The 12,532-nt window shown below is 44.5% G+C and overlaps 1 pseudogene; it reads right to left on the minus strand.

Annotated features, from left to right (window-relative positions):
• Nucleotides 1-12,532, minus strand: part of LOC143637778 (teneurin-4-like) — a 373,204-nt pseudogene that overhangs the window by 260,121 nt on the left and 100,551 nt on the right.

Genomic DNA, 12,532 nt, shown 5'->3' on the forward strand with positions numbered 1-12,532 from the left:
CCAGTTCTCTCACTGCCCAGACTAGAAAGCTAAGGGACAAGGCTCTTGCAAGGTGAAATAATAGCTTCTGATGTCCTCAGAAAAAACCAAATAACCATCAATAAATGAACTGGGCAAAATAAATGGGCAAAGGAACTGAACAGGCATTTCACAGAAGAAACATGATCGGTCAACAAATATATGAAAAAATGTTCAACATCTCTAACAATTAAAGAAAAGCAAATTAAAACTACACTGAGATTCCTCTTACTCTAGTCAGAATGGCAATTATCAGGAATATAAGTGACAATAAATGTTGGTGAGGATGTGGGAAAAAAACGTATACTCATACATGACTGCTAATTGGTGCAACTGCTCTGGAAAGGCAGTATGGAGATTCCTCAGAATACTTAGAATGGAACAACCATTTGACCCAGTTACCCCACTCCTCCATTAATACCCCAAAGACTTAAAATCAGCATACTTCAGTGACATAGCAACATCAATGTTTATAGCAGCTCGATTCACAATACCTAAGCTATGAAGCCAACCTAGGTACCCTTCAATAAATGCATGGATAAAGAAAATGTGGCCTATATATACAATGAAATATCACTCAGCCATTAAGAAGAAAGAAATTATGGCATTGCCAGTAAATGGATAGAATTGGAAACCATCGTGCTAAGTGAAATAAGCCAATGCCCCAAAGCCAAAGGCCAAATATTCTCTCTGATTTGCAGATTCTGGTGTTTGTGTGGGAAGAATAGAAGTTCATTGGATTAGACAAAGGGAAATGAAGGAAGGGAGAGAGGATGGGAATGGGAAAGATAGTAAGAATGAGTCAGAAAGATAGTAAGAATGAGTTTCTTGTGCTCATATATGAATACATGAACAGTGTAACTCCACATCAGGTACAACCACAAGAGTGGGAAGTTATACTCCATGTATGTATAAAATGTCAAAATACACTCTACTGTCATGTATATCTAAAAAGAATTTTAAAAATTAGAAAAAAAAAAAGCCAGGTGCCTTGTTCCCAGGCACAGGTCTCTTCAAAAAGCAGCTTTCCATGCTAGACTGGGAGGGTTTCTCCAGATAGGTTATAACTGGAAAGCTGAGCTTACATGGATGGCAGGGCCTTCCCAGGTCAGATGGACCATTGTGAGGAAATCCAAAGTGGGTTCAGAGCTGTGCAGCCCAAGGGAGCTCTCTCAGGTGCTCCGTGTTCTACATCTGTTGCTCAAGTGTCCCAGGCTCCACCACTGTCCCCACGCAGCCATCCTTACTGTTCTGTAGATCCAACAAGATGATAAGTGTGAACAAAGCTTTGAGAATAAAATGGCTGCACAAATGTTAGTTATACTAATCTCTCAAATGCTCCTTGACTTTCTTTCAGGTGCACCTTTAACAATCTGGGCCCCAAAGTGTCAGGAGATGCTTTAAGATGTGGTGACCTAGCTGGGTGCAGTGGCACACACCTGTAATCCCAGCAGCTCGGGAGCCTGAGGCGGGAGGATTGTGAGTTCAAAGCCAGCCTCAGCAACTCAGCGAGGCCCTGAGCAACTCAGTGAAACTTCTCTTTAAATGAAATAAATAAAAGGGCTGGGCATGTGGCTCAGTGGTTAAGTGCCCCTGGGTTCAATGCCTGGTGTTTAAAAAAAAAATGTGGTGTTCACAAGGGCTCTGTGGAGCAGGCCACTAACATTTCAATGGGGACACAAACCAGGCTTAGTTTCCAGATGGTAGAGCTGGGATGCGTGGCTAATGTGCCTTCCTCAAGGGGTGGTCTGGGAGTTCCTAGATCCAATCAAGCCATACACCAAAATTGTTATTTCTGTACTTTTTAATGCAATGGCATTTGGGGGGAAATGAATGGAAAAGGAGCTGCAGAGAGTCTGCAATCCAGTCACGTGAGTGACTAATTAGAGGGCCCTGGTTCTCCCAGGACGTTCAGTTACATTAATTCAAAGTGTGACCTGTTTATTTTGTGAGGTCAGGAAGAAGCCTTACCTCCTAGAAAGCCAATGTGGCAATTAAATTAGAGTCACTAGAGTTTGCCTGGGGGAATGTATGAAAAAGGGCTTTGTAAACTACATAAAACACAAGTGACCCCTGTGAGGGTATCCCCACTGCCCCCAATTAGGGGGCATAATTGTCTGCCCCTGGTGGGAGGCCACAGGTGAGGGCTTGTCTGGCTCGGGAGCACCTGGCAGAGTGGAACGGGCCCTGAAGTCTGGGCCATGCTTTGAATCTTAGCTCCGTAGCTGGGCAAATTGCTTCATCTCCATGAATCTCCACCATTCTACCATGTATGGTGGCTCAGTGTGCTATTTTTAGGGTGGTGGTTTTGCACGTGCATGGGAGGGGTGCTGGGAGAAAGGAGGGAGAAAGGGAAATCAACTTATTTTTCAGTTTCATTTTGATTTTTAATTTTGAAGTTAGGTGCCAGGCACTGTGGGCGTGCAGGAGGTACAGTGTGACCCAGACCTCCTTCCAGGAACTTGGAGCTAGATGAGGAGTACAGACATGTGAATAACCAGGGCTCAGACTGCAGGCAGGAGTCTACGAAAGACAGTCGGGCATCCAAGAAGTGGGACACCACAGCAGAGAGGGTGCAGGAACACTTCCTGAAGAACTCACGCTAGCCAAGTTCTCGACTTTGGAGAAATGACAACTAGGCCTCTTGCCTCCTCAGCTCCCAGGCCTGCAGGCTGGCCAGCATGCTGTGCAGTTCCCTAAGCTCTCGCTGCCAAGCAGAGTGGGTGAGGCCTTTCCAGGCAGTAATTATGAGTAAACAACAAGTGCTCCACAGAGCTGCCCAGCCAGAGACTTACACCTGTATCGTGCGGTCTGGTTACTAAACCTTTCTGAGTCTTTGTTCCCCCATTAAAAAAAAAAAGGCACAATTCAGTATTATCACAAATTAGCCACCTTTACACCACCCCCCCCCTCCAATTTTCGGGCTCGGTCACACACACCTGTAATCCCAATGGCTCCAGAGTCGGGAGCAGGAGGATTGTGAGTTCAAAGCCAGCCTCAGCAATGGCGAGGTGCTAAGCAACTCAGTGAGACCCTGTCTCTAAATAGAATACAAAATAGGGCTGGGGATGTGGCTCAGTGGTTGAGTGCCCCCCAAAACCAAAACAAACAAACAAACAAAAACCCCAAACTGCTAGATCAAATATTTTACTAAAATTCATCTGGTGGCAAAAAACCTGAACTTACAGTAGTCTTTAAGCTTTTTTTTTTTCCCCTTAAATCTGAAAATATCTGAATTCTGAAATGCATTTGATTTCCACAGTTTCATTTAAGGAATTTTGACCCCATAACTTAATTTAATTTCTTTCTTCCTTTCCTTCTTTCTTTCTTTCTTTTTTTTGGTACAAGGGATTGAGCTCAGGGACACTCGACCACTGAGCTACATCCCCAGCCTTATCATCCCCAGCCTTATTTTGTATTTTATTTAGACACAGAGTCTCACTGAGTTGCTTAGTGTCTTGCCATTACTGAGGCTGGCTTTGAACTCATGGTCCTCCTATCTCAGCCTCCTGAGCTGTTGGGATTACAGGTGTGCCACCACGCTCAGCTCGACCTATAACTTTTGTCTAGGGTCTTTCTGCTTAGAATATGATCCCCCCCATCTCTCTGAAAAACACCCATAAGCATTTAAAATGTCATCAGGAATGTATGAATAAAGGAAAAACTCAATTTATCTCGCTACCAAGAGTAAGGAAGTTGGTTTCTCTATACAGCTGGTACAATAAAAATTTATTTACCAACAAAGGTCTTTTGATGCAAGGGCTGAGAGCAATGGTTGCCGCAGTCTTTTGCTGGGCACAAATCACGAGTCTCCACACAGCTTGTAGATTCAAACAGCAATTCTTTATTCCCGAACTCACACCGGCCGTCTACAAACACGCTCTGGGGGAATCCACGTTCTCTGCCCAAATCCACTCCGTTCTCTGCCCAAATCCTCTCCTGCTTAAATCCACACCGCATGGGCTTCTGTCTCTCAAAAAATACTGTCTGACCTAAGCACTCAAGAGGAACTCAGCAGCAGGATACGCCCTATTCCAAAAGAGGAACACCCTAATCTCCTATTACTAAACCGCCCTATTCTAAAGGGGAAACACCCTACTCTCCTATTATGCTAAACTGCCCTATTCTAAAGGGGGAACACCCTAAACACGGATCCTGCCCTGGTCCTTGAGCAAGGTCACCTTTCAGAAGTCCTTCCACTAGACAGCATGGGAGTAAGCTGGCAAGGAATTTGTCATACCTACTTGGCTGATGGCTCCCAGCAAATGGTGAACCAAACTGCCTGAAGACTTTACCCTTTATCCTTGCAACTTGCTAAGCCAGCAGACCAGAGAAACTGCAGTTGGTGCAGAACAACAGAAGCAGGTTCCATGAAATTCTTGGTGAAAGGAGAAAAAAACAAATCTCACTGGACACTTTCCTCAACATTTAGAAACAGGCATTTCATAAACTGACTTGGAGGGACCTGGGCAGTCTCCCCCCAGGGACTCAGAATAGGTTCTAAATTAAGTTGAATTTTTTTATATTGTTTTAAGAAAACACTTTTAGAAGGAGCTTACATATACACAGTGTTTCCCATTGAAAAGAAAAATAAACACTCCTCCACTGGATTGGAAGTCAAAACAAAATAATCCCAGCTGCTTAAGACCCTAGAAAGTCAATCAAACTGCCAAACAATAGTGATGCTGACTGTGAGAAATTTTCTAAGGAGAGGCAGGAAGGATCTGGTGCTGGGGTGGCTGGGGTGGAGTGGAGGGGAGTCAGGGATAGTCCTGTTTTTTGGAAGCTATGACAAAATTTAATGTCTAAGTTCTCTGATCTGATTTGCCTCTGAAACTCCTGAAGTCTTCACAAAAACACAATGAAAAGATTCCTTGCTGTGGTATCAGGCAGCCCTAGAGTATAAATCTGACTGTATCACTTAGAAGCTGTGTGACTAAGAGGAGGAAATAAACTTCTCTGGGCCTTTATTACTTCAATGAGATTAAAACAGGGTTATATCATAGGATAGATAAGTGGTATCAATGATTCCACAAAATAAAATGCTTCTAACATGCTTCTTCAAGGTCTTGTAGTGATAGGCATCCAACAATGAGGAATTCTTTTAAAAGCAGAGAGGGGACACAAGAGACATCATGGCACAGCTTATATAGAATTCCTCTTGTCCTCTCCAGCCTTCTACTAAGGAGGGGACAAAAATGACAGAGTCTAGTACTGGAAGTGAAATGAAAAAGAAAAAAAAAAAGAAAGACAGAAAGAAAAGATGACTCTGGAGTCACGCAGGCTTGGTTTTGAATCTTTGCCCATGTCCCTTAAAAGAAGCAGGGCAAAGGGCAAGTCTCTGCCACTCCCTGGGCCTCAGTTTCCCAAACACTGAAATAGAGATAAACTGAATCTTAAATAAAATTATGCACAAAAAGAACAATCTGATTCACAGAAGGGGACCTTAGGACACCAATTCCCCCACCCCTAGGCCTTTGAGGAACTCTAAACAGCCTTCTCTGACCCTCTTAAATATTAACTCCCAAGTTTTCAAAGTCCCCTCTCTTTAGAATTGAGATATTAGAACAACTCATGAAGCATTTAATATTTATTCTGAACAGTTTCTTTGGGATAGGGACAAATACTTACTTAATCCTAATCACTTCCTTAGCTTCTCAACAGCGACCAGTTGATATTTCAGTGAAATCTTTCTTTCTATACATCAGTGGTTTCTGGATGAGTGCCCTTGGGGGAGGATTAGGCTCCTGATGACAAAGAGCCACTTGCCCTATTTTCCACAGGGACTGTGAGTTGTGCTGGGATGCCCCATGTGTCCTCTCTGCACTTTACATGGGGATTTTCGCAGGGTGGTTCTTAGACATCTCAGGCCTGGGGTCCCAGCTTTGGGATAGAGTTGACACAGCTGCAGGCAGCGGGCCTTCAGGGGAGCAGGAGAGAGGCAGCCTGGCTGCTGGGAAGGCCGGTTTCAAGAGGTCAGCTTCGCCACAGGAAGCTGCCAAATTTTTACCCTTCAGAAGCCAGAGGGGCATCCTTTGTCATTAAAATGCATTCCCAACTAAATCTGAGGGAAAGCGGCTCTAAAGTAATTGATCTGTTTAGGGTGGTCTTTAAAACCTTAAATTGGTGGCAGGCAATAGGGTGTGTAGTTAGGGAGGTTTTAAAACAGTTTTGTCTTTAGATTCCTTAACAAACTTGGAAGGTTTTCTCCCTGCCATTTCAGGGATGGAGGAACAGATGATCAGAGAGGTTCAGGACCTTGCCTGGGGTCCCACATCAGGAGTCCAGTTTCAGGTTTGGGTCTCCAGCCTCCAGGGCCACCTCTGCTGACCTGTAGTGGTGTGTAGTTTGCATTGCTTGCTCACTGGTTCATTCATTCACTTCTTCAATGAACACTGAATAATAAGTATCCCTAAGGCCATCTACGAAGGTGTTAAATGTTGTTATCTCTGGAATAAGGATGACACGTGCGTCACATTTTACCCTTCTGGATTATCTGAATGCCAACGAGCATCATTCCTTTTATAATTAGCAAAATGCTATTGCTCATAAACTCATTAAGATACTTTATCTTTTTCTTTTATTCTTTTCCCCCCCTTTCTTTTTAAAGAAAGCATACCAAACTCTTTCAACTTTACTGAACTCTGATGTAGCAGGACCTACTCATGGTCCCTCACTAGTGCTAGACTCATGTCAGCACTGGCAGGTCCTTTAGTATATAGAAGACCTTCTGGCTTGGGCTTGGGACAGGAGGAAGCATGCAGGGGATAGCTATAGGCCAGATGCAGTGGCTTCTCCCAGGACCCCAACCCTAAAGCAGGTGACCAATAAGGACCTAGAATCTCTCTTTAGGCATGGGACACATTTAAAAACAATCTTTAGAGTGATACTCAGAGCAAGGCTCCAGGGAAGCAATTCCTAATGTCTCGAACCCCACAGGGAGCAGGAGCCCTGAGGTGTAAAACTGAGCAGAGATCTATAGGCCAAAGTCCCCCATCCCCATCTTCCCTGCACACCAGTAATGCAGAAGCACCTCTGCTTGCTTCAGAATTTGCAATAAAGTGATTGCTCTATTTCAGTTAATTAACAAAGGGAGAGATTAAGGACTTTAATCTCTTGCCTTCTCTTGTACCTGCAATGCTTATGTATAAAAAAGTATATATATATATATATTATATATAATATTATATTTAATAAATATATATAACGTTTCTCCCATTCCTAATAAGCTAAAGAAAGCTATTGGCAGAGATAACTCTGACAGCACCACATGGCAATCATAAAACCAGAGTACCTTAGAAACTGCTCCATCATTGGCAAGATGGGGAAACTGAGGCCTGGAATAGAACAAGGACAAGTAGCCAATAAGCCACAGAGCTGGGCCTGGAACCCAGGTCTCCTTACTCCCAGCCTAGAGTTCCTGTTTCCATACATCGTTTGAAACATGGGCACCAAATCACTGAAAAGAAAGTGCCACCCTCAGAGAGCACAGGGAATGGGCCCTGGAGGATCCTTTGGGTGTGGGTCATAGAGAAGGAAGGGCCTAAAGTCCTGACAGAGGATAACCATGAAGGCCAAAGATCACTCTGGTGCTTGACAGCAGTGGATTCTGGGAGAGGTCCTGGCTAGGGGATTGACTTTGTACCCAGAGGAGCTCAGGTGACTTTAACCATGTAGCCTTCCATACTTTTCCCAGGTCTGTGCCTGTTTATGGCCCAGGTTCCCAGGTTTAAGCAGGCTCCCAGTTCCAGTTTTTTTTTTTTTCACATTTTCTTTCTGTTCAGAGGATTCTTAGTTATTCTTGCCCATAGTAACCACTGCCTGGCAGACTGTTCCTTCAGATCCAACTAGCACCTCCTCCAAGATGCATTTCCTAATTCCTTCAGGCAGCAGAGGCTTTATCCTGGGTAGGCTCCATCCTCCCTTATCACCTTGGGCTGTGAAATGAGGGCCTCTGATGAAGGCCTTCTTGGAGCTTGCCTAAGTGCCTGGCAGCATGGGGTTGCTTTCACAGGTGGGCTCTGAAAGTTCTCTAGAGGAAGACTGCAGGTGCCTGGGAAAGGCATCAATATTTGCTTAACTTCTTCTCTGTCCCAGGCACTGTGATGGGTGCTCATCAGGAGCTGGCTAATATATTGTCCACTTTATGCTTAAGGAAACAAGCTTGGAAAGACAGGGATGTTTCCAAAGTCCTAAAGCAATAAAGCTTACATCTAATGCAGAGCTGATTCCAGACCCCATGGACTCTGCCTTATACTTCTCCATATCTCTGCCTCCATTTCCAGAATCCTGTTTGAAACTCAGTACTGCATGGGCACTTATAAATAAATGTTTGCCATGTCAACATAACCTACAGTATTAATTGTGGGAAAACAGTCTCATTTCTTCTGCTAGAATCAGGAAGTTTGGGGGCCATTAGAGTGATCCCAGGCTTCCTCATCTACCACAGAGGCTTGGATACCCTATAGAACATTTTTGCAAAGAAATGGACTGGCCTCTATTTTGAACACAGGGCAAGCATCTTGGCCCAGGTGAACTCGGTCAGCCTGGAACTCTCCCACTGACCCCAACTCACCTCCTCTCTTTAAAGAAAGCCAGGGCAGAGCTGAGAAAAAGAGCTGGTCACCGGCAGATCCATGCTGAAATGCAGTGGCTCTGTCTCAGCCAGCATTCAGCCCTGCCACCGCCTGGGGCTTCAGAGCCCTGTCTCCAGACTGTGTAAAAGTTCGGAACTTTCAAAGCTAGTGCTGGGCTTCAGGTAGGACTCCTTCTCTCAGTTTTCTCATTGTTAATGGGGATACTAATTCTGGTCTGGTAGGAAGGGTTGTAAGAATCCAATGAAGCAACAGGTGACAGTGCTGACACAGTCCCTGGCACACAGTGGGAAGCCAATCAGTGTTATTTGTATCTGGACTCCCCATTGCGCTCCCTGCCAATCTTTGTATCTTCACCTGCCTGGAGCTCTACCTGATGCTTCTGTCGTGGTGTCTGTGCACCTCTGTCCGTGCACCTGCCTGCTGGAGTCTGTCGCCAAGGAGGAGGACAGCAACACTCTCCCCCCACGCTCCTACAGAGCCTCTGACGCCAGGCAGGAGCAGGAGCTGGATTGCTGTAGCCCGCGGAGCCTCCTGGCACCCGACTGCCTGCAAGCCCACCGTGCATGTGCACCGTGCATTGGGCCCCTCCGCCCAGCAGGCGGCCCAAGCAGGCATCTTCAATGAAAGGAAATAAAAGAAACAAACCCACAAAAGTTAGGAAGAGAGAGGGACTTACCGTTTGCTGCGACCCCCAGACTGGCGGAGCCACTTTTAACTAAGAATGAATTAGGGACAAACTCTTCCTCAGAATCTGAGTCCGGGGTTGGCTGGGCCACACCGTTGCCTAGCAACCGCCTCTGGCTCTCATTGGCCGGAGGGGAAGGGGGCGGGGAGGGGGAACTGCTCAATAGGGGTTGAAGAAGCGGATGAACAATGCAAGGGAGCACCTGCGAACCACAAAGACAAACACAGACAGAAAAAAAAAAAATAATGAAAATTGATTCGGAGGCACACGGGGAAGGGGAGGGAGCAAAATAAAACATGTATCAACAGGGGAGGAGGCTCCCGATACTGCGCGATCTACTGCACACGTGGCCTGGGCGGGGCTGGTACCCCCGCTGGGAGAGTTGGTGAACACTCCTTCTGAAGAGCAGGGTCCAGGCAAAAGTCTGTGCAGCTCACAAAAGGCACCTCAGGAACACTCTAGGGGCACCTTCCCTGGTTTGCCTGTTTTTTTTTGAGACGCCCGGAACCCTGAGGTCTAATTCTGACGGGGCTATGTGATCCATCAAAACTGCTGCCCTCTCTGAGTCTCAATGTCTCGTGGGTAAAAAGAGCAGTCGGGACTGAGTGATCTCTCAGCCCCTACAAACAGGCCCGTCTGTGATGTCACCGAGCCTTAATGATGTTCTTATTAGAGAGTTTTTAATAAGAACAAGCTCTGGGCCTCATAATAGGCAGTGAGAGTTGGAAAGAATGATTCAGGGCTCCTTTCCACCTATGGCATTGTAGAATTTCAACACACGAATGTTTTACTTTTCTAAGAATCTTAACATTTTATGATTCTTGAAACCTCACACTAAAGAAACATTTGTTGAATAGAATTGTTTCAGGAATTTAACACACTAGGATTCTTAAGTTCTGAAAGTTGAATATGACAATATTCTATAATATTAGGACAATATGACTCCAGGGTTCTATTATGTCATGATTCAAAGGTCCTGGCTTCCTATAGTTCTATAGCAAACTCTTAACTCTTCAGAAGGAGGAAGTGATGGCCTGGGACAAGACTTTTGAGTTCAGGTAATTTGCCGTCTTGTCTGTGGCTGACCTTTCAACGTGTGCAGTACATCGTCTACAAGAGAGGGAACACAAGCACAGACATATAAAAGTATACAGTACAAGACATTGCATCCACTTGGCAGCAAGGGCTGCTTATTTTCTCCCACCTTGATTGATAGAAGGTGCCCAACATAATCATATTCCATGTGGCTTTTCAGAGACTGACCCTTAGGAAGCATAATGCAGCCCAGATGTGCCATGGCATCCTAAAATTTGGCAGGACTCTAAGAGGGAGAGGTCATGGAGAGCTGCTGATTATTGGGGACTAAGAAAAAGCTTTTCATATTTGGTCCACAAAAGAGACTCCCACTCAGTTCACAGTCACCAAATCTTGCAGGACTTTGAAATTTCTGTGACCTTAATGCCCATCCCTGAACTTAACTGTGCATGGCCACACTTTATAGAGTCGCTTTGTTTGCCATTTATCTGCCTTATTTTAGAAGTTCAGTAAAGACAATTGAAAGAGTAGGAATCAATGACCACAGTACAAGCTCTGAACAACTTTTCCCTCCTGGTTCTGGTTTCTTTACTAAAAAAATTCAGGCTAAAATTCAGTTGTTCAAACCAGTATTCTCAATTTACCTTGACACTACTTATCAGCCAAACCTATAGACTGGAGCATTCCTTTCTTTGACCTTGTCTTCCATTCTAAATTTGTGTTTGCCCTGCGATATGTGTAATTATCTGTATCTGTCCCCCACATAAAAGTATGCAGTGCATTTTTGGGGTACGGTGCACTCTTGGAGTGGGCTTTGGAGTTCCACTGCAGCCTGTCTAGCTTCCTATTAGTTATATGATCTTGGGAAAATTACTTCTAGTTCCTTATTTATAAGTTGTCCACCCCACTGTGCCCTGCCTGTTATTTAGTTCCTGTGAGGACTAAAGATACTTTATGTGAGCACACACGGTGTGCATGAGCACGTGGGAGCCTGAGGTCAGTGCTCACCAAATGCTTATTAAATTGAACAAAGCTACTCCTCCAGGAACCCCTTTCACGACTCCCCTTCCCCTACAGAACTGAACGGTGGAAAGATTTTTGTCTACCACGCTGTATTTATTAAGCAAACAAATACCCACTTCCTCATCTTTTATTAATCAAAGACATCTTATACTCTCCAATCAGAGCTTCTGATGAGCTTGAGATAACTAGGACCAGATCCTGCAGCATTGTTAGCTTTCAGACCAAACTAGGAAGCACTATATGTTGTTTCGGGGTGCCTGTGAAAGCCTCTTCCCCAGTAAAGCCAGGAAGCTTTAACAAGTAAAAAGTTCCTGCATTAAGTTATTCCATGACAAACCTCAGGGACCCTGGATTCTCCCAGGCCTCATGCCTGCCTTTTCTTCCTTCCATCCAATCTCCAGGTTTGAGGGTTGCTCTGAATATTTATCACTAATATCTGAAGCCCCCAACCAGTTGCTAGGAACTTCACAAGTATGAGACGTTTCTGTGAGATACAGAAATCATTGAAAACCCCTTAATTCCCTTCCTCTCATTTATTGGCATCTTCTACATTTACTGATTTTCAAGGCAGAGTACACAGAATGATTTCCTAGAATTCAAAGAGAATACTAGGAAATATTTATTTTTTAACTCATGATTTAAAAATTTCTATGTATTATGTTTTATGATAGACACACACCAATGCATGAACTCTTGGATGCATGCACTAAAATGCACTGTGGTACCAATGCAGCATGTTCCCAGCACAGCAGGGCTGCCCTGGGAGTAGAAGCTCTGGAGCCAACTGCCTGCATTGGAAACTCAGGCCCTATACCTGCTTATGACCTTAGGCAAATTATTTTTCCCTTTGTGCCTCAGTTTCCTCATCTTTATAACTTATATTAGAAAAAAGAGCACCTACTATTTTTGTGTGTGTGTGTTGCTTTGAGGATTAAAGGGATTACAACAAGCAATATGTTGAGAACAGTGTTTGGCAGCCAGTAAACACCCAACGAACATCAAACGTTGCTATGCAAACATGTATGGATAAAATGAAGGGGTGCTAAGTTTTTCTTTTTTATTAGAATAGAAGATGATTGTAAAAGTATGGTGAACACTGCTTCATAGCAGAGACATTTCCTAAACACTTACTGAAGGTGAGGGGACACAGAGAGAGACACAGCCCCAAGGTGCT

The sequence above is a fragment of the Callospermophilus lateralis genome, unplaced genomic scaffold, assembly GCF_048772815.1.
Source record: "Callospermophilus lateralis isolate mCalLat2 unplaced genomic scaffold, mCalLat2.hap1 Scaffold_63, whole genome shotgun sequence".
NCBI lineage: Eukaryota > Metazoa > Chordata > Mammalia > Rodentia > Sciuridae > Callospermophilus > Callospermophilus lateralis.